Raw genomic sequence first — 25051 nt, 5'->3', positions numbered from 1 at the left:
CGGGGGGAAGCACGGCCTCTCCTCTCCACTCAGCCAGCCTTTGTCTAGAAAAAGTGACTGCGGTTATGTGACTAAGCATACAACGCTAAAGGACACGTTTGAAAACCTGCTTTTATAAATATTAGATATTTAAAGGTTTATATATTTATGTATACACTTCAAGATATATGCAAAATTTGTATAAATGCAACTAGAATCGGTAGGCTTCTCAGTAACCCTTAGTCATTAAGCAAATCAGTTTAATCAAACCCTCCTGTGTAGGAGCCGTCCCGCTGCCCTCACTACCCCTTGCCCCCAACCTCACCCACCCCTCACAAACATGTCACACCCCTCCCCAAGCAAGCTTGACTAGAACTTTTTTTTTTTTAACTCACTTTATGCTTGTAACTAAAAGTTCTTTCCCAGCCCTGATTCTCGTGCTTCGGAAAAGGGAACAGTTTTGAAACGTGGACCGAAGTTCTCACCGCCTTTTTCCATTATAAGCTTTGAGGCTTTTAGTAACGAGCTGCCTGCTTACAATTTCTCAGAAGAAGTCCCCTGTTTCTTCTTTCATGTTCCGTGCCCTCAGCCCCCTGTTTCTTCTCTTGTGAGAGTGGAAGAAGGAGGATATTTTTTCCCTCTCCAACATAAAGCAGCCAAAGCAGACCTGCTCTTAGCACCTCAGACGTCAGCACCTAGCTTTGTCTCTTCTGGGGAATAACTTGAACCGACATATAATCTTTTTTTTTTAGTTGAAGTGTAGTTGATTTTACAATGTTTCAGGTATACAGCCAAGTGATTCAGTTTTATGTATATATGTATTCTTTTTCAGATTCTTTTCCCTTATAGCTTATTACAGCATATTGAATATAGTTCCCTGTGCTACACAGTAGGTCCTTGTTGTTGATCTATTTTATATATAGTAGGATGTATCTGTTAATCCCAAATTGCTAATTTATCCCTCCCCGCCTTTGCTTTTTGGTAACCACACGTTTGTCTTCAATGGCTGTGAGTCTATTTCTGTTTTGTAAGTTCATTCGAACCTACATATAATCTTTAACTTATCAAATTCTGAGTGCCATGGCAGAAGGCTTCTCCTGCTCTACCTACATGTCCCTGATTCAGCCTGCCACCTGAATGAACTTTGTTACATGAAGCAAGCTTACTACAATCTATGTTAAACATTAATCCGAACATATAGGGTTTTTGAACAGAGGCATAAAGTGTCTTCTTCACTGTCATGGAATTTGTGATTTTTTTTTTTTAAACACTCAAGTGTTTGATTTACAGCGATATCTGACATAGTTCCACATGCAACCATAGCTCTGTTGATGACAAGCAACAAAGGCTAGGGTTAGATGGTTGGTTGCCTTTTATCTTACATTCACTAGGTAGTAATAGATTAAGGATACTGCATTTCAGAGCTCTCTCTAGGCATCCCAACGTGGCACCAAGAATTAAAATCTAACCTTAATAGTACTGGTACTTTCCTGCAGTGAAGACTTTGAAATATTTAGCCCACAAAACGTTCTCAGTGGTGTAAAAAACCAAACAAAAAAACCCCAATAATAAAATCCACCAATGGAAGAGGTTACCTCTCAAGGGAACAGATATAAAATGACTGTCAGAAATACTAGATGCAGCTGGGCAAACCCTTAGACACTAGAGGCAGGCATCTCCGGAGCTCTCACACACATAATATGCTCCCTGACCCTGCCTCTTGCTCAGGAAAGAGGTTTAAGAAATCCCAAATGCAAGAGATCTAAACAATTGCCTGGTCCCATCCCCTCATTTTGTGTAGAGCACCTAGGTTAATTTAGCCAGGGTCACACAGCTAGTCGGCAGAAATGCCAAGGCAGGTGTGATAGGAAATACATCCCTCTCTCTCGCCCTCTTTTTCAAGACCACTTGCTCTTTTAACCGGTCTTAGGCTCTACTTAATGGGCCATCAAATCCATCAAAACCATTTTCTTAAAATTGACTAACCCATTTCTTTACATAAGTGGCTTGTCTTAGAAGTTAAATATTTTTAATGTTAATATTTCACAGAAAGTCTTCCTTTCTGCTTGGGAAAAAAAAAAAGGTCAAAGTAGCTAACCAAATAGAAATACTTTATCCTTAATGTATGAACAAAAAAGTATACTCTTTTCAAACTAGTATGTCTTTTGAGAGAATATCCAACTCCATGAGCATATCATTGTAGTTATTAAACACATTTGACTGAATTATTTTCAGTCCTCAAAACTCTCCATGTAGTTTAAAAAAGAAATAGGACTACAATGTAACATAAGTACAAGATAGGCCAAATTTTAGATATGAAGATTTATTATATCTAAAATTTATTACAATATATATTTAACAAATTCATTTGATCATGTAGGAAAAGAAAATAAACCTAACTACTAAAAGACCTACTTGTTTGGGGGCATTAGTTCCATATGATATAAAAATTTCTAGGACTCTGTAATAACCAAACAGCCATCCAGATTATTACTTCTGTGAAAGTACATATCTAAATTAGTCCATGTTTTTTTTCCTAAAGTATAGTTGATATACAATGTTGTGTTAATTACTGCTGTACAGCAAAGTGATTCAGTTATACATATACATATATATATATATACATTCTTTTATTTTTTCCATTATGGTTTATCATAGGATATTGAATGTAGTTCCCTGTGCTACACAGTAGGACCTTGTTGTTTATCCATTTTGTGTATAAAAGCTTATATCTGCTCACCCCAACCTCCCAATCCATCTCTCCCCCGACCCCCTCTCTGTTGGCAACCACCAGTCTGTTCTGTATGTCCGTGTTTCTGTTTCATAGATAGGTTCGTTTGTATCATATTTTAGATTCCACATGTAAGTGATATCATACGGTATTTGTATTTCTCTTTCTGATTTATTTCACTTAGTATGGTCGTCTCTATCCATGTTGCTGTAAATGGCATTATTTCATTCTTTTTTATGGCTGAGTAGTATTCCATTGTGTATATGTACCATATCTTATTTATCTTTTCCTCTGCCAATGGACATTGAGGTTGTTTGTATATCTGGGCTATTGTGAGTAGTGTTGCTATGAACATAGGGGTGCATGTATCTTTTCAAATTATGATTTTCTCTGGACATATGCCCAGGGGTGGGATTGCTGGGTCATATGGCAACTCTATTTTTAGTTTTCTGAGGAAGTTCTGTACTGTTTTCCATAATGACTGTACCAACTTACGTTCCCACCAACAGTGTAGGAGGGTTCCCCTTTCTCCACACCCTCTCCAGCATTTGTTATTTGTAGACTTTTTGATGATGGCCATTCTGACTGGTGTGAGGTGGTACCTCATTGTAATTTTGATTTGCATTTCTCTAATGAGCGATGTTGAGTGTCTTGTCTTTTTTTTTTTGAATACATTTATTGATTGATTGATTGATTGATGGCCGTGTTGAGTCTTCATTGCTGCGTGCAGGCTTTCTCTAGTTGTGGCGAGCGGGGCTACTCTCTGTTGCGGTGCAGGCTTCTCATCGCAGTGGCTTCTCTTGTTGCAGAGCACAGGCTCTAGGTGCACGGGCTTCAGTAGTTGTGGCGCGTGGGCTCAGTAGTTATGGCTCTCAGGCTCTAGAGCGCAGGCTCAGTAGTTGTGGCACACAGGCTTAGTTGCTCTGCGGCATGTGGGATCTTCCTGGACCAGGGCTCGAACCCGTGTCCCCTGCATTGGCAGGCGGATTCTTAACCACGGCACCACCAGGGAAGCCCCCTGGTTATCTTTTTTAAAATGTACATAGGTGGAAAATCTCATTCCTCAGTAATGTCAGATAAATCATCTTAACTTCTATTACTTGCTGTATCAGTTCAAGATGTGACCAAGGCAGAGATTCAGTGAAAACAGTGATCTGGGGAATCAAGTGCAAGGGCAAAGATAAACCCATCATCTCTGTGGGCCTCCTATTCATTGCGAAGTAATTTGACAATGTATAGCAAGATCTATCCTAAGACCAGTTAAACCTGTACATTAAGAAAAAAATCTTAAACACGGGGGGCTGGAGGGAGGAGCTTTGGGGATAATTCATTGCTACACTAATTATGGTAAAATGAAAAGAATCCAAATAACTAAAAATAAAAAACCAACTAAGTATTATGATTTTCCCAGTCTGAGTTCTTGATTGCAAACACTGAAAACCGAGGAGAGTTTATCAAGCAGGAAGGGAATTTACAAGAAGGATATCTGAAAGCACAAAAAATTGAAGAAATGGCTCGAGAAAATGTAACCAAGGACAATTATGCATCTGGGCGTATATTCGAGATCACACCTCAGGGACACTCAGGTAAGGATGCTCATGCTGGCCCTGATAGACACTCTCCACCATCCTGTTAATTTCCAACCGTCTCTGCCTCTTGTGTCACTTTTTTTTGATTAATTTATTTATTGGCTGCGTTGGGTCTTTGTTGCTGTGCGGGCTTTCTCTAGCTGCTGCGAGCAGGAGCTACTCTTCGTTGTGGTGTGTGGGCTTATTGCGGTGGCTTCTCATTGTGGAGCACGGGTTCTAGGGTGCATGGGCTTCAGTAGTTGTGGTGCGGGGGCTCAGTAGCTGTGGCTCGCGGGCTCCAGAGCGCAGGCTCAGTAGTCGTGGCACATGGGCTTAGTTGCTCTGTGGCATGTGGGAACTTCCCGGGCCAGGGATCGAACCCGTGACCCCTGCATTGGCAGGCAGATTCTTAACCACTGAGCCACCAGGGAAATCCCTCTTGTGTCACTTTCTCATGACTCAACATCCCTAGTAGAAGTGCCCAGTTGGCTGAGCCTTCTCATGTGCCCTGGCTGCCAGGGAGTGAGAAGAGAGAATGTCTGCCCCCTTGGGCTCTGGTAGTGGGAGGGGAATTTTGCCTCCACCTATTTTGGACTCTTCCAAGGTAGGAAGGATTTTTGCTTCCACGCATCAATGAATTACAAATTTCCATTCTAGCCCACCTCTGTGACTTCCTAATATCATAATACATTCTTCATCCCATCTTTTCTTCTAAAACAAAAACAAATGTTTCCACCAAAACACAGTGTTGCATGCACTCAGCCATCTGAAAGCATATCCCCGGTGTTCAGGGGAACCAACCTAAGATCCCATCACTCACTCAGTGCATCCAGCTCTCAGGCGGTGTCTCCAGCTGAACTCTGTTCCTTTTCTACTTCTGTTACAAGTCTGTCTTGATGTACTGAATTCATAAATCAAAATGACAAAGTTCACTACCAACATATGCTAAGTACAGAATAGCAGTGGGGAAAGAGATTAAAAAGTTAAATATATTTTCTATTTCATAATAAAAATAGAAGTACCTATAAAACATCACATATTGAGAAACACAGATTGAGGTCGCAGACTTCTGTAACTTCTCTAGAAGCTGTAGTTGGGATTTCTGATCTTTATATTCTGTCTTCAGCAAGCATCTCTTTGCCAGGTAGAGTGACCCAAACCTTCTTTCCTGAGGATTCTGAGCCTTGGAAGGTCCTGCACGAATGGAGGAGATTGCTCTTACATTTTTCCCTGGGACATGGCAAGACTAGACTGTCCGGATTCTAGCCGCTGTGCACCAGCGGCTCTATTTCCCTTTAAAAATCGAGATCAATTACCCCAGACAAAATTATAATTCCCCCCCCCCCAATTTTTTTGTCTTGTTTATCCTTTAGCATGAGAAGCCTGAAAAACTGGGAAATGGTATGTATTCCAGTCAGTGGAACAACTGTTGTGCTGTCAAGTGACGAGACTTCCTTAGAGACAAGAGCCCAGAGTCATAGGTACAGGAGGTAAAATTTTGCCTGTGAGTCATTTGGATGTAAGTGTGAGCAGCATCACACATATTTCCACTCTTGGTTTTAGATCCATGTATTCTGCCTATGTGATGCTTCATCAACTTTCCTGGTAGAAGGCATGGCTCTGCCTCCCATCTAAGGAAGATAATTTGATGTAAGTAGCTAAAAAGAAGAAGAATTAAATGAATTAGAGTATGTAAAGCGCCTATATATGATAGTCAACGAATAATATGATTAGAAGATACATTTTAATTCTTCCTATAAATACTTACACACGTCAACATGCATCCATTTCCTTTGCCTCTATTATAATTATTCTAATAGTTTCCTAAATTTGAGTTGAGTGAACACTACATCAACTACCCAGCACTGGGAGGTCTGCTGAGGCATGAGAGACCAACACAGAGAAGGGTAGACTGAATTCTGACATCTCAGAGCAGGGGTTGAGGGAACGGTAGGCGCCAGGAGCCAAGGTCACTGGGAGTAGTGACCAGGCTGGTAGAGACTGAGACTGGAAGATTCGATAGCGGGGGTGGGCAGATAGAACCTAAGACACTGACTGTGGAAGACAGAGCAAGATGGTGGACCACGGGCTGGGTAGGCGACACAGCAGGTGTGTGGGCCAGTAAGTGTGGGGAAACCCTGTTACCAGAGACCAGCTAGAAACATTTGCAACTTATCTCTGAGTTCATTATGAAGGTCAGGAAAATCATTAGAGAAATTATGAATATCAGGAGACAACCGATGATGAGGTAGCTGGTGTGGTCCATTTAGGAAACAATTCTATGTCTTCTCCTAAATTAGAAACCAATCCCAGGTGAAGGGCGGCTCAGGGGCAGTAGGTGAGTGCAATTAACCACAGCCCCAAGGGGGGCAAAATGAAGTGAAGGGAAATGGAGAGTAGATCCCAGCAAGAGCAAAGGAGCCTAATGGGGCATAGGCTGGAAAGTGCTGTTCGATATCCCTCTTCTTTCTTTTGGTAATAGAACTCCTCCATGGTTTAACCAGGCACACGGCTGCCTACTTAGATTCTATTTCTCAACTTCCTTGTGGTTCAGTATGACCACGGGACTAAATTCTGACCAACAGGATGTTCATGAGAGTGTTGAGTGTAACTACAAGGGCACAACCTTCAAAGGAACCTGTTTAGAAATAGACTCAGAAACAGAAAACAAACTTATGGTTACCACAGGGAAAAGGGAGGAGAGGGAGGGATAAATCAGGAGTTGAGGATTAACAGATACAAACTACTATATATAAAATAGGTAAACAACAAGGACCTACTGTATAGCACAGGGAACTATAGTCAATATCTTGTAATAACCTATAATGGAAAAGAATCTGAAAAAGAATATATAAACATATATGTATAACTGACTCACTTTGCTGTACACCTGAAACTAACACAACATTGTAAATCAACTCTACGTCAATTAAAAAGAAAAAGAAAAGGGAAGCTGTTTGCCCTTTGTGGTAGGCAGAATAATGGCCTCCAAAAGATGTCCATGTCCTCATCTCTGTAACCTGTAAGAATAGGTTATATTACATGGTGAAGAGCAATTAGGCTTACAGGTGGAATTATGGTGCTAATCTACTAATCAGCTGACCTTGACGCAGGGCAATCAGCCTGGATTACCCAGGTGGGCCCAATGTAATTATAAAGGTTTATAAACGTGGAAGGAGGGGCAGAGAGAGACGCCAGGCTGGGCAGGGTTTGGCCGATGCTGGTGGTTTTGAAGCTGGACGAAGAGGACCCTAGAAGCTGGAAGAAGCAAGGAAAAGGATTCTCCTCCACTGGTTCCACAAAGAGAGCACAGCCATGCGACTCTTTGACTTCAGCCCAGGGAGACCTGTGTCAGACGTCGAACCCACAGAACTGTAAGGTAAAGTCATGTTGTTTTAAGTCCTGTGTTTGCGGTGATTAGTTACAGCAGCTATAGGAGACGAATCCACCTTCCATTTGTTTTTTCAGCCTTCAGCTGGGCCAGAATATGGTGAGTCAGATGTAACCATGTAGAAGAGGATAACACTGGTGAAACAAGGTAAGAGCAGTACGGGTCCCTGGACGGCTGTACCGGTGAGGGTTCCGGCAGGAGACAAGGGCATGAGCTGGACAGTTTAATAAGGAACTGTTGACAAAGATGTGGACAGGGAGAAGGAAAGCCATAAAGGACAGCAGCCCAGATCCAGCACCAGGCAGGGGGCTATTGCCACCGTTGGACAGGGGTGAGGAGAGAAGGTGGAAACAACAGACTAAAGATGGAGTGCGTAGAAGGGGCATTCAACAGGACCTGTAGGGACTTCCCTGGCGGTCCAGTGGTTAGGACTTGGTGCTTTCACTGCGGCGGCCCGAGTTCAATCCTTGGTCGGGGAATTAAGATACCACAAACCGAGAGAGGCGGCGAAAAAAGAAAAAAACCACCTGTGATCTCTGGTTGAGGGATGCAGCCAACTGTGACCACCCTGCGGAGAGTCGGGGGGCATAAACACCCTGCAGTCCTGCCCCCTCCCCAGGTCTAATCTCTTGCTAGTGCTTCCCATTAGCTGAACCAAGGAACTGGGTTGATGTGTCCAAGTAGCTCCACCTCTGGGGGCAGGGGGAGCGGGGGCACGTCTGTCTCGAGAGGTCCAGTGACCTTGTGGTTTAAAGCTGTCTGTGCCTGACTCCCCTGGACGACCTGCCAGCTTGAACTTGTATAAGGTAGAAAAGCAAACCCCTCCTATTTATGTCACTATGATTTTGGTCTGTGTCAAAGCAGCTGAACCAGCGTTCTCATCCGTATCTTCGTGGTGCTAAGGGGCCTCTAAACCCTCTCCAGACTGCTACAGCAGTCCCCTCTCTGCCCTGCATTAGGGGGACAGGGGCCCAAGGGTCAGGTGATAAGTGCAAATCCTGGTTTGTCCCCTACACGATCTCAGGTGATTCACAGTCTCTCTGAATCTTAAGTCCTCATTTCCTTCAGCTGTAAAATGCCAGTGAATAGACCTGGGCTCCCGACCAGGATCACAGAGCCAATTTGAGTGAAAGGGCTTTGAGTAGAGTGAGGTGTTACTGAAATCCTTTAAGACATAATGACTATCACGTTGTATGTGGTACCTCTGTATTTCCCTTCCGCCGTCGCTCCTGTAGTGTTGTCCTCCTTGAAATCCTAACTCTTATCTCTCCTCCAAACCAGCCCTTTCCTTAAGGGCAACCTCACTTTACCCTGCAGTCCCCTCTCTCTGGCCTGGTTCACAGCCCTTTCTCTGAAGCTCTCTCTTCTGTTGCCAATGGGCTGATAAACCTTCCCCGCCTAACCCGAGAGGAAGTTCCCTGAAGACACAGAGTATGTCTTCGGCCACATCAGCGTCCCTTTTAGAACTCGGCACAATGCAGAACCCGCTAAATATTTGTTCACTTACACATTAGTTCCAGAAATCGACTCCAAAGTGTTGGAAGTCGGGCATTCTTTGGACCACTGCTGACTTAGAAGTTTTTCCACTGTAATGTGAAACCAGCTCACCCTATGGGTCAACTCTCTAAACATGTATTCGAGACTAATTCAAATCTCTACTTCCATATTTGGAGGAAACAATGCCACATGGGAAGAATACATAAGGCAACAGAAATCCTCTTCTGTGTCTCCCTCCCCCTCGGTAACTAACCCCCTCCAGAGCAGCTATTGCAAATCCTTCCCCCCCCCCCAACCTTTCTCTGGAAACTCCTCCCCCGCTGAAAGCTCCCCCCAGGCCAAGCGCTTCACTCTCTTGTGTTGCCTCCTCTGCCCTCAGATCTAGTGTCTTCGCTTTGCTCTTGCTCGCGCTTGCTTTCCCCCGACCGCGTACGTGTGTTTACAGGACTGTTGACGTTTTCCAAGTCACACGGCATACACGAGGGCAAGTCACTCCCCAGCCAAGGTCGTGGCCTCACCGACAGGTGACAGCGTGCTTCCCAGGCAGAGCCCACTGAGCGGGGGGAAGCACGGCCTCTCCTCTCCACTCAGCCAGCCTTTGTCTAGAAAAAGTGACTGCGGTTATGTGACTAAGCATACAACGCTAAAGGACACTTTTGAAAACCTGCTTTTATAAATATTAGATATTTAAAGGTTTATATATTTATGTATACACTTCAAGATATATGCAAAATTTGTATAAATGCAACTAGAATCGGTAGGCTTCTCAGTAACCCTTAGTCATTAAGCAAATCAGTTTAATCAAACCCTCCTGTGTAGGAGCCGTCCCGCTGCCCTCACTACCCCTTGCCCCCAACCTCACCCACCCCTCACAAACATGCCACACCCCTCCCCAAGCAAGCTTGACTAGAACTTTTTTTTTTTTAACTCACTTTATGCTTGTAACTAAAAGTTCTTTCCCAGCCCTGATTCTCGTGCTTCGGAAAAGGGAACAGTTTTGAAACGTGGACCGAAGTTCTCACCGCCTTTTTCCATTATAAGCTTTGAGGCTTTTAGTAACGAGCTGCCTGCTTACAATTTCTCAGAAGAAGTCCCCTGTTTCTTCTTTCATGTTCCGTGCCCTCAGCCCCCTGTTTCTTCTCTTGTGAGAGTGGAAGAAGGAGGATATTTTTTCCCTCTCCAACATAAAGCAGCCAAAGCAGACCTGCTCTTAGCACCTCAGACGTCAGCACCTAGCTTTGTCTCTTCTGGGGAATAACTTGAACCGACATATAATCTTTTTTTTTTAGTTGAAGTGTAGTTGATTTTACAATGTTTCAGGTATACAGCCAAGTGATTCAGTTTTATGTATATATGTATTCTTTTTCAGATTCTTTTCCCTTATAGCTTATTACAGCATATTGAATATAGTTCCCTGTGCTACACAGTAGGTCCTTGTTGTTGATCTATTTTATATATAGTAGGATGTATCTGTTAATCCCAAATTGCTAATTTATCCCTCCCCGCCTTTGCTTTTTGGTAACCACACGTTTGTCTTCAATGGCTGTGAGTCTATTTCTGTTTTGTAAGTTCATTTGAACCTACATATAATCTTTAACTTATCAAATTCTGAGTGCCATGGCAGAAGGCTTCTCCTGCTCTACCTACATGTCCCTGATTCAGCCTGCCACCTGAACGAACTTTGTTACACGAAGCAAGCTTACTACAATCTATATTAAACTTTATTCTGAACATATAGGGTTTTTGATCAGAGATACAAAGTGTCTTCTTCACTGTCATGGAATTTGTGATTTTTTTTTTTTAAAACACTCAAGTGTTTGATTTACAGCGATATCTGACATAGTTCCACATGCAACCATAGCTCTGTTGATGACAAGCAACAAAGGCTAGGGTTAGATGGTTGGTTGCCTTTTATCTTACATTCACTAGGTAGTAATAGATTAAGGATACTGCATTTCAGAGCTCTCTCTAGGCATCCCAACGTGGCACCAAGAATTAAAATCTAACCTTAATAGTACTGGTACTTTCCTGCAGTGAAGACTTTGAAATATTTAGCCCACAAAACGTTCTCAGTGGTGTAAAAAACCAAACAAAAAAACCCCAATAATAAAATCCACCAGTGGAAGAGGTTGCCTCTCAAGGGAAAGGATATAAAATGACTGTCAGAAATACTAGATGCAGCTGGGCAAACCCTTAGACACTAGAGGCAGGCATCTCCGGAGCTCTCACACACATAATATGCTCCCTGACCCTGCCTCTTGCTCAGGAAAGAGGTTTAAGAAATCCCAAATGCAAGAGATCTAAACAATTGCCTGGTCCCATCCCCTCATTTTGTGTAGAGCACCTAGGTTAATTTAGCCAGGGTCACACAGCTAGTCAGCAGAAATGCCAAGGCAGGTGTGATAGGAAATACATCCCTCTCTCTCTCCCTCTTTCAAGACCACTTGCTCGTTTAACCAGTCTTAGGCTCTACTTAATGGGCCATCAAATCCAGCAAAACCATTTTCTTAAAATTGACTAACCCATTTCTTTACATAAGTGGCTTGTCTTAGAAGTTAAATATTTTTAACGTTAATATTTCACAGAAAGTCTGTCTTTCTGCTTGGGAAAAAAAAAGGTCAAAGTAGCTAACCAAATAGAAATACTTTATCCTTAATGTGTGAACAAAAAACTATACTCTTTTAAACTAGTATGTCTTTTGAGAGAATATCCAACTCCATGAGCATATCATTGTAGTTATTAAGCACATTCGACTGAATTATTTTCAGTCCTCAAAACTCTCCATGTACTTTAAAAAAAACTTAGGACTACAATGTAACATAAGTACAAGATAGGCCAAATTTTAGATATGAAACTTTATATCTAAAATTTATTACAATATATATTTAACAAATTCATTTGGTCATGTAGGAAAAGAAAATAAACCTAACTACTAAAAGAACTACTTGTTTGGGAGCATTAGTTCTATATGATATAAAAATTTCTAGGACTCTGTAATAACCAAACAGCCATCCAGATTATTACTTCTGTGAAAGTACATATCTAAATTAGTCCATGTTTTTTTTCCTAAAGTATAGTTGATATACAATGTTGTGTTAATTACTGCTGTACAGCAAAGTGATTCAGTTATACATATACATATATACATTCTTTTATTTTTTCCATTATGGTTTATCATAGGATATTGAATGTAGTTCCCTGTGCTACACAGTAGGACCTTGTTGTTTATCCATTTTGTATATAAAAGCTTATATCTGCTCACCCCAACCTCCCAATGCATCCCTCCCCCGACCCCCTCTCTGTTGGCAACCACCAGTCTGTTCTGTATGTCCGTGTTTCTGTTTCATAGATAGGTTCGTTTGTGTCATATTTTAGATTCCACATGTAAGTGATATCATACGGTATTTGTATTTCTCTTTCTGATTTACTTCACTTAGTATGATCATCTCTATCCATGTTGCTGTAAATGGCATTATTTCATTCTTTTTTATGGCTGAGTAGTATTCCATTGTGTATATGTACCATATCTTATTTATCTTTTCCTCTGTCAATGGACATTGAGGTTGTTTGTATATCTTGGCTATTGTGAGTAGTGTTGCTATGAACATAGGGGTGCATGTATCTTTTCAAATTATGGTTTTCTCTGGATATATGCCCAGGGGTGGGATTGCTGGGTCATATGGCAACTCTATTTTTAGTTTTCTGAGGAAGTTCTGTACTGTTTTCCATAATGACTGTACCAACTTACGTTCCCACCAACAGTGTAGGAGGGTTCCCCTTTCTCCACACCCTCTCCAGCATTTGTTATTTGTAGACTTTTTGATGATGGCCATTCTGACTGGTGTGAGGTGGTACCTCATTGTAATTTTGATTTGCATTTCTCTAATGAGCGATGTTGAGCATCTTGTCTTTTTTTTGAATACATTGATTGGTTGATTGATTGATTTTTGGCCGTGTTGGGTCTTCGTTGCTGCGTGCAGGCTTTATCTGGTTGCGGCTAGTGGGGCTACTCTTTGTTGTGGTGCAGGCTTCTCATCGCAGTGGCTTCTCTTGTTGCAGAGCACAGGCTCTAGGTGCACGGGCTTCAGTAGTTGTGGCACATGGACTCAGTAGTTATGGCTCTCAGGCTCTAGAGCGCAGGCTCAGTAGTTGTGGCACACAGGCTTAGTTGCTCTGCGGCATGTGGGATCTTCCCGGACCAGGGATCGAAACCGTGTCCCCTGCATTGGCAGGCGGATTCTTAACCACTGGGCCACCAGGGAAGTCCCTTGAATATCTTTTCACGTGCCTACTGGCCATGTGTATGTCTTCTTCTCAGAAATGTCTATTTAGGTCTTGTGCCCATTTTTCAGTTGGGTTGTTTTGTTGTTGAGTTGTATGAGCTTGTTGTGTATTTTGGAAATTAAGTCTTTGTCGGTCGCATTGTTTGCATATATTTTCTCTCAATCTGTAGGCTGTCTTCTTGTTTTGTTTATGGTTTCGTTTGCTGTGCAAAAGCTTGTAAGTTTGATTAGGTCTCATTTGTTTATTTTTGCTTTTATTTCTATAGCCTTGGGAGACTGACCTAAGAAAACATTGGTATGATTTATGTCAGAGAATGTTTTGCCTATGTTCTCTTCTAGGAGTTTTATGGTGTCATGTCTTAAGTCTTTAAGCCATAGTGAGTTTATTTTTTTTGTACGGTGAGAGGGTGTGTTCTAACTTCATTGATTTACATGCAGTTGTCCAACTGTCCCAACACCACTTGCTGAAGAGTCTGTCATTTTCCCATTGTATATTCTTGCCTCCTTTGTCAAAGATTAATTGACTGTAAGGGTGTGGGTTTATTCATACGCTCTCTATTCTGTCCTTTTGATCCGTATGTCTGTTTTTGTGCCAATACCAGACTGTTTTGGTTACTGTGGCTTTGTAGTATTGTCTGAAGTCTAGGAGGGTTATGCCTCCTGCTTTGTTCTTTTTCTTCAGGATTGCTTTGGCAATTCTGGTTCTTTTATGCTTGCATATAAATTTTAGGATTATTTGTTCTAGTTCTGTGAAAAATGTCATGGGTGATTTGGTGGGGGTTACATTAAACTTGTAGATTGCTTTGGGTAGTATGGCCATTTTAACAATATTAATTCTTCCAATCCAAGAGCATGGGATAGCTTTCCATTTCTTTGAATCATCTTCATTTTCCTTTATTAATGTTTTATAGTTCTCAGTGTATAAGTCTTTCACCTCCTTGGTCAGGTTTATTCCTAAGTATTTTATTTTGGGAGGTGTGATTTTGAAAGATATTGTATTTTTAACATTCCCTTTCTGATATTTCATTGTTGGTGTAAAGAAATGCCATTGATTTCTGTATGTTAATCCTGTATTCTGCTACCTTGCTGAATTCGGTGATCAGTTCTAGTAGTTTTTGTGTGGAGTTTTTAGGATTTCTATATATAGAATCATGTCATCTGCATATAATGACAATTTTACCTCTTCACTTCCAATTTGGATAGCTTTTATTTCTTTTTCTTCTCTGATTGCTGTGACTAGGACTTCCAATACTATGTTGAATAGGAGAGGTGAGAGTGGGCATCCTTGCCTGTTCCAGATTTTAGCAGGATGGCTTTCAGCTTCTCCCCATTGAGTATTATATTGGCTGTGTGTTTGTCATAAATAGCTTTTATTATATTGAGATATGTTCCCTCTATACCCACCTTGGTAAGAGCTTTTTTTTTTTATCATGAATCAATGTTGAATTTTGTCAAATGCTTTTTCTGCATCTATTGAGATGATCATGTGGTTTTTGTCTTTTCTTTTGCTTATGTGATGTATTACATTGATTTTGCATATGTTGAAGCATCCTTGTGAATTCGGGATGAATCCCACTTGGTCGTGGTGTAGGATCTTTTTTATGGGTTGTCGGATTTGGTGTGCTAAAATTTTGCTGAATTTTTGCATCTTTATTCATCAGAGATATTTGCCTTTGTTTTTTTTTGGTGGTGCCTTTCTCTGGTTTTGGTATCAGGATGATGGTGGCTTTCATAGAATGTCTTTGGGAGTGTTCCCTCTTTAATTTTTTGGAAAAGTTTGAGAAGAATTGGTATAAGTTCTTCTTTGTATGTTTGGAAGTATTCGCCTGTGAAGCCTTCTGGTCCTGGACTTTTTTGTAGGGAGTTTTTAAGTTACAGATTCTATTTCACCTCTAGTGATCAGTCTGTTCAAATTATTTCTTTTTGATTCAGTTTTGGTGGGCTGTATGTTTCTGGAAAGTTGTCTATTTCTTCTAGGTTGTCAAATTTGTTGGCATATGATTGTTCATAGTATTCCCTTATGGTTTTTTGTATTTCTGTAGTATCGATTGTTATGTCTCCTTTTTCATTTCTTATTTTATTTGGGTTCTCTGTTTTCTTGGTGAGCCTGGCCAGAGGTTTGCTAATTGTGTTTACCCTTTCAAAGAACCAGCTCTTGGTTTTGATTTTTTTCCTATTTTTTTTAAATCTCTATTTTACTTATTTCCTCTCTGATCTTTATTTCCTTCCTTTGGCTGACTTTAAATTTTGTTTGTTCTTTTTCTAATTCTTTTAGGTGGTAGGTTATATTTATTCGAGATTTTTCTTATTTTTGAGGATGGCCTGTATTGCTGTGAACTTCCCTCTAAGGACTGCTTTTGCTGCATCCCATAGATTATGTATGGTTGTGTTTTCATTGTCATTTGTCTCAAGGTATTTTGTAATTTCCTCTTGGATTTCATTGTTGACCCATTGGTTTTTTAGTAGCATTTTGTTTAGTCTCCATGTAATCGTTTTATTCTCGTTTCTTTTTTTTTGCGGTTGATTTCTAGTTTCATGCTGTTGTGGTCAGAAAAGATGCTTGAGATAATTTCTATACTCTTAAATCTGTTGAGGCTTGTTTTGTGCCCTAGTACATGGTCAATCCTAGAGAATGGTCCGTGTGCACTTGAAAAGAATGTGTATTCTGGTTTTTTGGATGTAATGCCCTGAAAATACCAATTAAGTCTAACTGTTGTATTGTATTATTTAGGATCTCTGTTGCCTTATTGATTCTCTGTCTGGAAGATCTGTCCATTGATATGAGTGGGATGTTAAAGTCTCCTACTATTGTTGTATTCCCATCAATTTCTCCCTTTACGTCTGTTAGTATTTGTTTTATGTATTTGGGTGCTCCTATATTAGGTGCATATGTGTTGATGAGTATAAAATCCTTTTCTTGTATTGATCCTTTTATTATATAGTGTCCTTCTTTTTCTTTACGGCCTTTGTTTTAAAGTCTATTTTGCCCGATATGAGTATTGTGACCCCTGCTTTCTTGTCATTTCCATTAGCATGAAATATCCTTTTCCATCCCCTCATTTTCAATCTATGTGTGTCCTTTGCCCTAAAGTGGGTCTCTTGTAGGCAGCATATTGTAGGCTCTTTTTCTTTTAATCCAATCTGCCACTCTGCCTTTTGATTGGAGCATTCAGTCCATTGACACTTAAGGTAATTATTGATAGATATGTATTTATTGCCATTTTAAATCTTGTTTTCCCATTGATTTGATTATATTTCTTCTTTGTCCCTTTTTCTTGTTTTTCTTTTTTTGGTTTGATTTTCTTTTTTATTATATTTATGTTGTCGTCTTTTTGGTTTTTGTGAATCTATTGTATGTTTATGATTTGTGATTACCCTGTTTTTCAAGTATATTAACCCCTTCCTATCTTTACTTGCCTTCAACTGGTAGTCATATAGGCTCAAACATATTCTAGGAAAAAAAAAAATCTACATTTTCTTGCTCTCCTGATGTCCTCTTTTACATCTTCATATCCTTTTACTGTTCAATGTCTTTTTTTCTTGATTCTCAGTTAATTGAGCCTATTAAAGTTATCACCATACTGTGAACATTCTTAAAAGGAGTAGAAATGGAAGTTAAATGGAGTCTGAAAAATCTAGCAAACAAACTAGTGTTTGAGGATTCCAGGGATTCATACCATGGGAAGAAGCTCAAATCTTGGAGAAGCTGTATAAACATTCCATATCTAAAGATAAACACTTAGGATCTTATGACCTTCAGGTTTAGCTTTTTGTTGGCCATAACTGCATTATGACTCATCTAGGAAAGGCAAGATATGAATGGGAAAAACCAAATATTCAGGATTAAGGGAACAATTGCTTTCATTTGGAAAGAGGAAGTATAACCTTTCTTATGAATAAATGTAAAAAAGTCAATCTATTTAGATATGATTGATATGTTAAGTTACAATTTTTTATTTTTAAAATCCCAGCTCCCTGGTGGTCCAGTGGTTAAGACTCCACACTGCCACTGAAGGGGGCACAGGTTTTATCCTTGGTCAGGGAACTAAGATCCCACATGCCGCACGGCCAAAAAAAAAAATTCCAGTTCTGTTCTTCAACTCTCTAGACCACCATCATACATGCTAAACAGCAGATACAGAAAAATATGTATATTAAATTTTCTACTTAAACTCAATTTTCTTTCAACCTACTATGGGAGGCACATTTAATATACAGACAATCTTAAAGATTTAAATTTTGATGTAAACACACTCTCTAAGAAAACTCTACTTTTAACTGTGAACACAGCTTACCATATTTTGATTAGAACATAGGAGCAAAGGAAGTGGTCAAAAAATTAATCATGGCTGTTGTAACACTGCATTCAAACCCAGATAGACCATGACACTTCCTACTGAACTCAAACTCAAGTTTCTATGGAGTACCTGCATATTTTAAGGAATATCTGCAAGATTGATTTGTTTTTCCTCAGTCTCGGCTGGCCAGAAGACTGACCCTTTTCTTAGAGATATGAACATTGTCCAATATCTCCATCTAGGTTGTAAAGTCTATTAACGTGACCTTCACTTCTAAACATGGAGTGTCACTCTTTTATGCAACCACAGGAATGCAAATACTGGAAGCTATCTTAATTTTGATTTTTTAGAACAAGGGCTATATATGTTCATTTTGGAGAAAAAAGAGGAGAACTATCATCTAATATTTGGGGCTGTACACACAGATAATTCCTGGGTGACACCTCTTTTTAATCTCAAGAAATATGATACGTATACTTTTTTCATAATTGGAGCCTACTTTTTCCTTCAGTTGTATCCTAGAAATAGGTCCAATCTTTTTAGGCAACAGAGTACCCCATTACAGGGGTCTAGCATGATTACTTAACTTATCCCCTAGTGAGGACTTTTTAGGTTATTTCCAGTTTTTCTCATTACAATAGTGTAAACATCTTTATATGCTTAATTTGACATATTTTTCCAGAATCAATTTGATGTATATATTAAATTTTAATACATTGTTCAGATTGCCCTCCAGAAAGGCACAATTTTACCTTCCCCATAATCACTTATACTAGTGCCCTCATGAGTTTGATTACAGATAAGACTTGGGGACATTGACTTAACCATGTCATCACCACCTCGCAGCTTCTCACATGACTGTGAAAGTGTAGTCACTTCTTGGTCATCCTTGTGTAGGTTTACATTCTCCGCATAATAGTACAGAGCAAGTGTATGTTAATACTGTATATTGATTAATCCTTCATGTATCTAAATCAGAAACTGTTTACTTTTGTTTATTTCCCATGGTATAAAATGAAATGTACTATATGCTCTTTTAAAGTACTAGTGTGTATTGAGTATGACTCATTTTGGCTAAAGAACTACCTGGGAATGATTTCTCCCCAAGAAGCACAATGGACATAGTGCCAGGTGTTTACTGAACAAATGCATGCAACAGATACCTGCTGAGGTTTGTGCTCAGTGCTGGGGAAATTAGGATGCTCTGAAGGTACTTCGAATTCAACCCACCCAGAATCTATCTGTGCACTAACCATTTATTTCCTTAATACTCATTATACACCTACAGTGTGCTCTGTGCCGTGCTGGTGTTGGGGGTACAGCAGCGAGTGGGAGAGAGGGTGTGCATGACCTCATGAGTGGCACATCTGTTCTAGAACAATCTAGCAAGGCCTTCTCCAATAGGTGTATGTCCAAGTATTGTACCTGGGCAGTGGCATTGAGAAGCTTCCACAGGTGAGGTATCATCAGAGGTAGACTTTGAACATAAGTAAAAGCTGGCTTGGCAGAGAAGAGAGGGAGGCATTCCAGGCAGAAGGAACAGTCTGAGCCATAAAACAGGGTCTGGGTTTGGGGACTGGTGAGTATACGGAGGCTTAGTGGGGGTGGGAGACTGATATCCTGAGAATGCAGAGATGAGAGAGATTGTATTGGAGTCAGATTACAAAGAGCCTGTTTAGTGTGCTAAGGCACCTGAACTTTTAAAAAATATTTTATTGAAGTATTTTTGATTTACAGTGTGTTAATTTCTGCTATACAGCAAAGTGATTCAGTTATGTATATTCTTTTTCATATTCTTTTCCATTATGGTTTATTATAGGATATTGAATATAGTATACAGTAGGACCTTGTTTATCCATCCTATATATACTAATTTGCATCTGCTAATCCCAAACTCCCAGTTAAGGAACCTGAACTTTGTACTCCTTTTACAGATAAGGAAACTGAGGCACACAGAAATGTGACTAACATGGTCCCAACTTTAAGAGCCTTGTAATGTTATTCATTAAACTCATTAGTGACTAGAAACAATGAATTTTAATTCTGTAGGTCTTTGAATTTATATTTCAAGTTAAGAACCCTGATTTCGTCAACATTTATAGCACACTTCATTCAAAATATAACATTTTATACTTCAAAAAAGACTTTTGGTTCTGTTTTTTGTTTTTAATTATACCAGTTGTACACAAATAGTCTCCTTACTTAAAAAAAAGTTAAAACATTACAGATAAGGCATAAGTTCCCTTTAACTCCCATCTCAAATACAATCCCTGTACTTTCCTTCAAGTTACCCACTATTAACTGTTTGCTCTGCCTCCATCTAGAACTTTATCATTGTCTACTCATGTGTATATGTTTACAAAAATAGAGAATTGTAATGTTCTTCCTTCATCTTAGACTTTACCCCTTGCTGATCTTTACCAATAGCGTGTACAACTAAGACAATCCTGGCCTCCTCAAAATGTAGAATATACACCATTAGTATATAGCAGAGCTTGGCACATAGTAAATGCTCAAGAAATCTTAAAGAATAAGAGATATATGTCACTGCTAAGCCTTAAGGTACTAATTAGGCAGATGGGGGAGTTGCCAGAGTCAAAGGTCAACAAAGTAGTGGGGATTATCACCACCTGGATTAAAACGTCCTCAGAGTAGATGACTAGATTGTCAGCTCCATATTCCATGATTTCCAAATAGGATCCCTGAGAAATCATGCAGTCCTCGAGGTTGATGGCAGCATTTTACTAGCCATCTTGAAAAGGGCAGACACATGCTACAACTTCTTTGTCTGGCAAACAGCCCAATATATGAGACGGCACTTAATCCTGGAGTGAGACCTAGTGTTGACTTGTCTCTGATGTGATAAAAACACAGCCATTGTGCTCTGGGTGGGCTGGCTTTCCTAAATCTGATTAGCAGCCTTGGCGGCAGCGGTACAACAGCCATAATGAAATAAATGCTCTCTTTCCAGAAGTGCAGGCTTATTCCTTTAGAGGAACTGCAGTCGTGGCGTTAATGCGTCTAGAAAGCCAAGGGCGTAGTGGTTGGGGGAGATGAGGCAACACTGCATCTCTTTGAGAGTGGAGATGGCTTTTACTAGCATTTCCATCACTTCTGAGATGTGCTCAGAGCAAAGATCCCATTTTCCCAAGGTAAAATTACTGGATTGAGAACTAGAACCTGTTCCTAGTACAAGCCATGAATATTAGTGGAACATTTAACTTGCTAATTAAATCCAGTTTCCTGGATCACTCTATGTAATAATTAACAACCCAGAACTATGAGAGAGGTTTGCAGCCAGCGAGTAGATTAGACTATCGTTTCAAGCCTCTGGTACAAAGATATTGCCTGAACCTTGCTAGGTTCAAAATATAGACTAAACAAGAAGTGCTTTTTCATTCAATAAGCATTTCCTAAGGACCCACTAAGTGCCAAGTATGGGAACTCACAGGGAGATGCAGCAAGGACTTCAGAGGCTCACTAGGAGCTGAACTTGACCTTTCAAATGGAGAAAGAGAGAATCTGGATTTTTTTAAAAGAGTAAAGGAGGATTTAAAAAATTAAAATATTGGAATACAGAAAGTCCTTTTTTTCCTCCTGGCTAGTGCTGAATTTCAGCATCCTTAAAAAGCTGAGGACGTAACACTACCAGCTAAGATAAAATTTTCAAGATAATCTTGAAAATACAATTTTAGGTGGATTGCTATAAGAGATGAACTTCCTTTTAATTAAGGAAAGTTTTTCTAAAACTTAGTAACCATCAACCACTGAGTATTAGTTGCCTACTCAATTTGACATTGGTGACTTTCAATAAACATTAAAAATAAAAAAGTCTTAATACACTTCATTTAAAAAAATTTTTTTTAATTTATTTATTTTTGGCTGCATTGGGTCTTCATTGCTGCATGCGGGCTTTCTCTAGTTGCAGCGAGTGGGGACTACTCTTCGCTGCAGTGTCTGGGCTTCTCATTATGGTGGCTTCTCTTGCTGCGGAGCATAGGCTCCTCTACCGTGCGGGGTTCAGTAGTTGTGGCATGTGGGCTCAGTAGTTGTGGCTTGTGGGCTCTAGAGCGCAGGCTCAGTAGTTGTGGCTCAAGGGCTTAGTTGCTCCATGGCATGTGGGATCTTCCCGGACCAGGGCTCGAACCCGTGTCCCCTGCATTGGCAGGCGGATTCTTAACCACTGTGCCACCAGGGAAGTCCTACACTTTAAGTTTTAGATGCCAATGTGTTTTTGTCTAAGTATCTTATATAAAATAGCTTAAGTATTTCTATAGTAAATGGTTGTAGTCATTTCTTAAACTTCCAATTATAAAAATAAAAATGTTTGAATGTAACTATTATAGGTGACAAAAGCTAACCAGAGAAACAAAAGCCTTTACTTTTGAAGGCCTTAAATCTTACCTGTGAATTGGCAAGTATTTGTATTTTTTTTTTAATTCTTACTGCCCTTCTTTAGTTAGGGCACTCATGAATGAAGGTAAAGATAGGATACGCCAGAAAAATGAAACTTGGGCTCATGATTAGTATTCAAATCTTAAGGTGTTTAATTGACTACATTTAAGTTAATCCTGCTATAAATCTAATTTTTTTTTAATTGTAAGAGCTTTCCTGAGGCTCTCTAGCCCAACCTCAGACATTAATCTCTCCTACTCATTTTTAAATGAGGTTAGCAACCAGAAGTTAAAAATCCACAAACAATGAACTGAGAGAGCTTGCCCCATTTAGGGTGTTTCTATGGCATTCATGTTAAATATAGGTTAGAAATTAAAGAAAAAAAACCTTGGAATTCATGGGCATAGATAGGGAGGCATTTTGTTTCTACCCATCTCCTGTTGGATCTAAACTATCATCTTGCTACTTACTGGGAGGTGAAATGCAATGTGTGTGCAGCCTTGCAGAAAACCTGTAAAGAGCATGGATGAGGCCTGCCTACACCTATTTTAGTGACTATCTTCCAACACTCAAATATTGACTTGGGTACTCTCTCACTTGTGACATTTCTTTTGAGATATCTAAGAATAGACAGGTGATTTTTTTTAAAAAAATTAATTAATTTATTTTTGGCTGTGTTGGGTCTTTGTTTCTGTGCGAGTGCTTTCTCTAGTTGCGGCAAGCGGGGGCCACTCTTCATTGCAGTGCGTGGGCCTCTCACTGTCGCGGCCTCTCTTGTTGCGGAGCACAGGCTCCAGACGCGCAGGCTCAGTAGTTGTGGCTCACGGGCCTAGTTGCTCCGCGGCATGTGGGATCTTCCCAGACCAGGGCTCGAACCCATGTCCCCTGCATTGGCAGGCAGGTTCTCAACCACTGTGCAACCAGGGAAGCCCCAAGAGGTGACTGTTTTTAAGACCATATTGATAAAAACCTGCCAGAACCAGTCAGGATAAATTAGGTTATGTTGCAGTTAAAACAGAAGACAATAACCTCCCAATCTCAGGCTAAAAACGGCAAAGATTTATAACTCTCTTATACTACATATACAGAAAAATTTATTGGCTAAGGTAATATCTGCTGGCTTCAGGCATAGCTGGATCAAGATAATCCAAGGTGATCCTTAAGGATTTGTCCTATTGCATCTCTTAGTTCTGCTTTCCTCTGTGTTGGCCCCAATCTCAAGCAGCCTCTACTAGTTCCAGGCAGACATCCATATAATTCCAAGTCTAGGGAGAGAGGTATTCTTCTCTCCTATGAAAATTCCAGTAATTCCCACAAAAATCCCACAGGTCAGGCTTCCCTGGTGGCACAGTGGTTAAGAATCTGCCTGCCAATGCAAGGGACACCGGTTCGAGCCCTGGCCTGGGAAGATCCCACATGCTGTGGAGCAACTAAGCCTGTGTGCCACAACTACTGAGCCTGACCTCTAGAGCCCGCAAGCCGCAACTACTGAGCCCACGTGCCGCAACTACTTAAGCCTGCACACCTAGAGCCCGTGCTCCGCAACAAGAGAAGCCACGACAATGAGAAGCCCGTGCACCGCAACGAAGAGTAACCCCAGCTTACTGCAACTAGAGAAAGCCCGCGCACAGAAACAAAGACCCAACACAGCCCCCCAAAAATAATAATAATAAATTTATTTTAAAAATAATCCCACAAGTCACCCTAACTGGAAATCTTGAGTTGCATACCCATCCCTGAACCCATTACTGGGAAGAGGGAGATGGAAATGCACTGATTGGCCTGGAGCCCATGGAGGGATAAGCCTCATCCAGTGATGTGGGTTGAAAATGTGGAAGGACTAGTCACCTCAAATCTAGGAGCTGTTTCCTGATTAAGGGATGTTAATGCAAGCCCAAGCAGCAGTTTCTATTGTATGGGTCCCAGACTGAAAATGCCTGACTCAGCCCCTGATGTTTTCCATATTATATTACTGGTGACAGTAATAATCCTATGTGCTCTCTAAATGGCTATAAGTAAGGGTTATTCAATTTTAGTTATTCATCCAACAAGTAGATATTGAGTGTACAGTATACCAGAAACTCTGCCACCTTATGGGAATACAGATTCCACTAAAATACAGTCCTCGCCCTCAAAGAGCTCCCGGGTATTGGGGCGGGGGGAAGACACTCAAAACTACAAATGACTCTCCTGCATATTATAAGTATGTAGAAGGTACTGTGACTTTTGTCCTGAAATTTACTAGTCATCGAACCTACTTTTCTAGATGAATTCTGAAGCTTGCAAAGTACACTTTAATTTTCAAAACAGCAAAAACCTAGTAATTTTCACGAGAACAGTGTTAAGTAAATAGCCAGGTTTTAGGACCTAATGATCAAAGTCTAAAATGTGATGTCCTTGTTTCACTGTCAACCCAAGAATTTAAAATGAGACACATAGGTGGCATTCTAAGATGATAAAGGTGATCTTTTTAAAAAATTTTATTTATTTATTTATTTTTGGCTGTGTTGGGTCTTCATTGCGGTGCGCGGGCTTCTCATTGCAGTGGCTTCTCATTGCAGTGGCTTCTCTTTGTTGTGGAGCACAGGCTCTAGGTGCATGGGCTTAGTTGCTCCGTGGCATGTGGGGTCTTCCCAGACCAGGGGTTGAACCCATGTCCCCTGCATTGGCAGGCAGATTCTTAACCACTGCGCCACCAGGGAAGCCCTGATAAAGGTGATCTTGAAAGCACCTCTTGGATTTTTTTTTTTTGAACAAAAGCAATGCCTCAGGGCGACAACTGTCACACATTCTTTTGAGATGGAACAGCCAACAATGGGCAATCCCATCTGCCATTCAGAACTGCTGTAGAACTGTCCAGTAAAGACTGCCTTATGAAGCACATACTGCCAAGTAAGTCAGTTCAGGTA

General features: G+C 40.4%; 1 long non-coding RNA gene across 1 annotated transcript in view; it reads left to right on the top strand.

The window, feature by feature from the left end:
- Positions 1-25051, top strand: part of LOC103020824 (uncharacterized) — a 32002-nt gene that overhangs the window by 3918 nt on the left and 3033 nt on the right. The window contains exons 4-7 of the long non-coding RNA XR_009008866.1: positions 4122-4296; positions 5652-5928; positions 7438-7657; positions 7747-7816. This is a non-coding gene — a long non-coding RNA (uncharacterized LOC103020824). The remainder of the gene's footprint in view (positions 1-4121; positions 4297-5651; positions 5929-7437; positions 7658-7746; positions 7817-25051) is intronic.

The sequence above is a fragment of the Balaenoptera acutorostrata genome, chromosome 7 (genome assembly GCF_949987535.1).
Source record: "Balaenoptera acutorostrata chromosome 7, mBalAcu1.1, whole genome shotgun sequence".
Taxonomy (NCBI): Eukaryota; Metazoa; Chordata; class Mammalia; order Artiodactyla; family Balaenopteridae; genus Balaenoptera; species Balaenoptera acutorostrata.
Note: the sequence above shows the minus strand (reverse complement) of the source record. Positions and strands in the feature narration are given on the sequence as shown.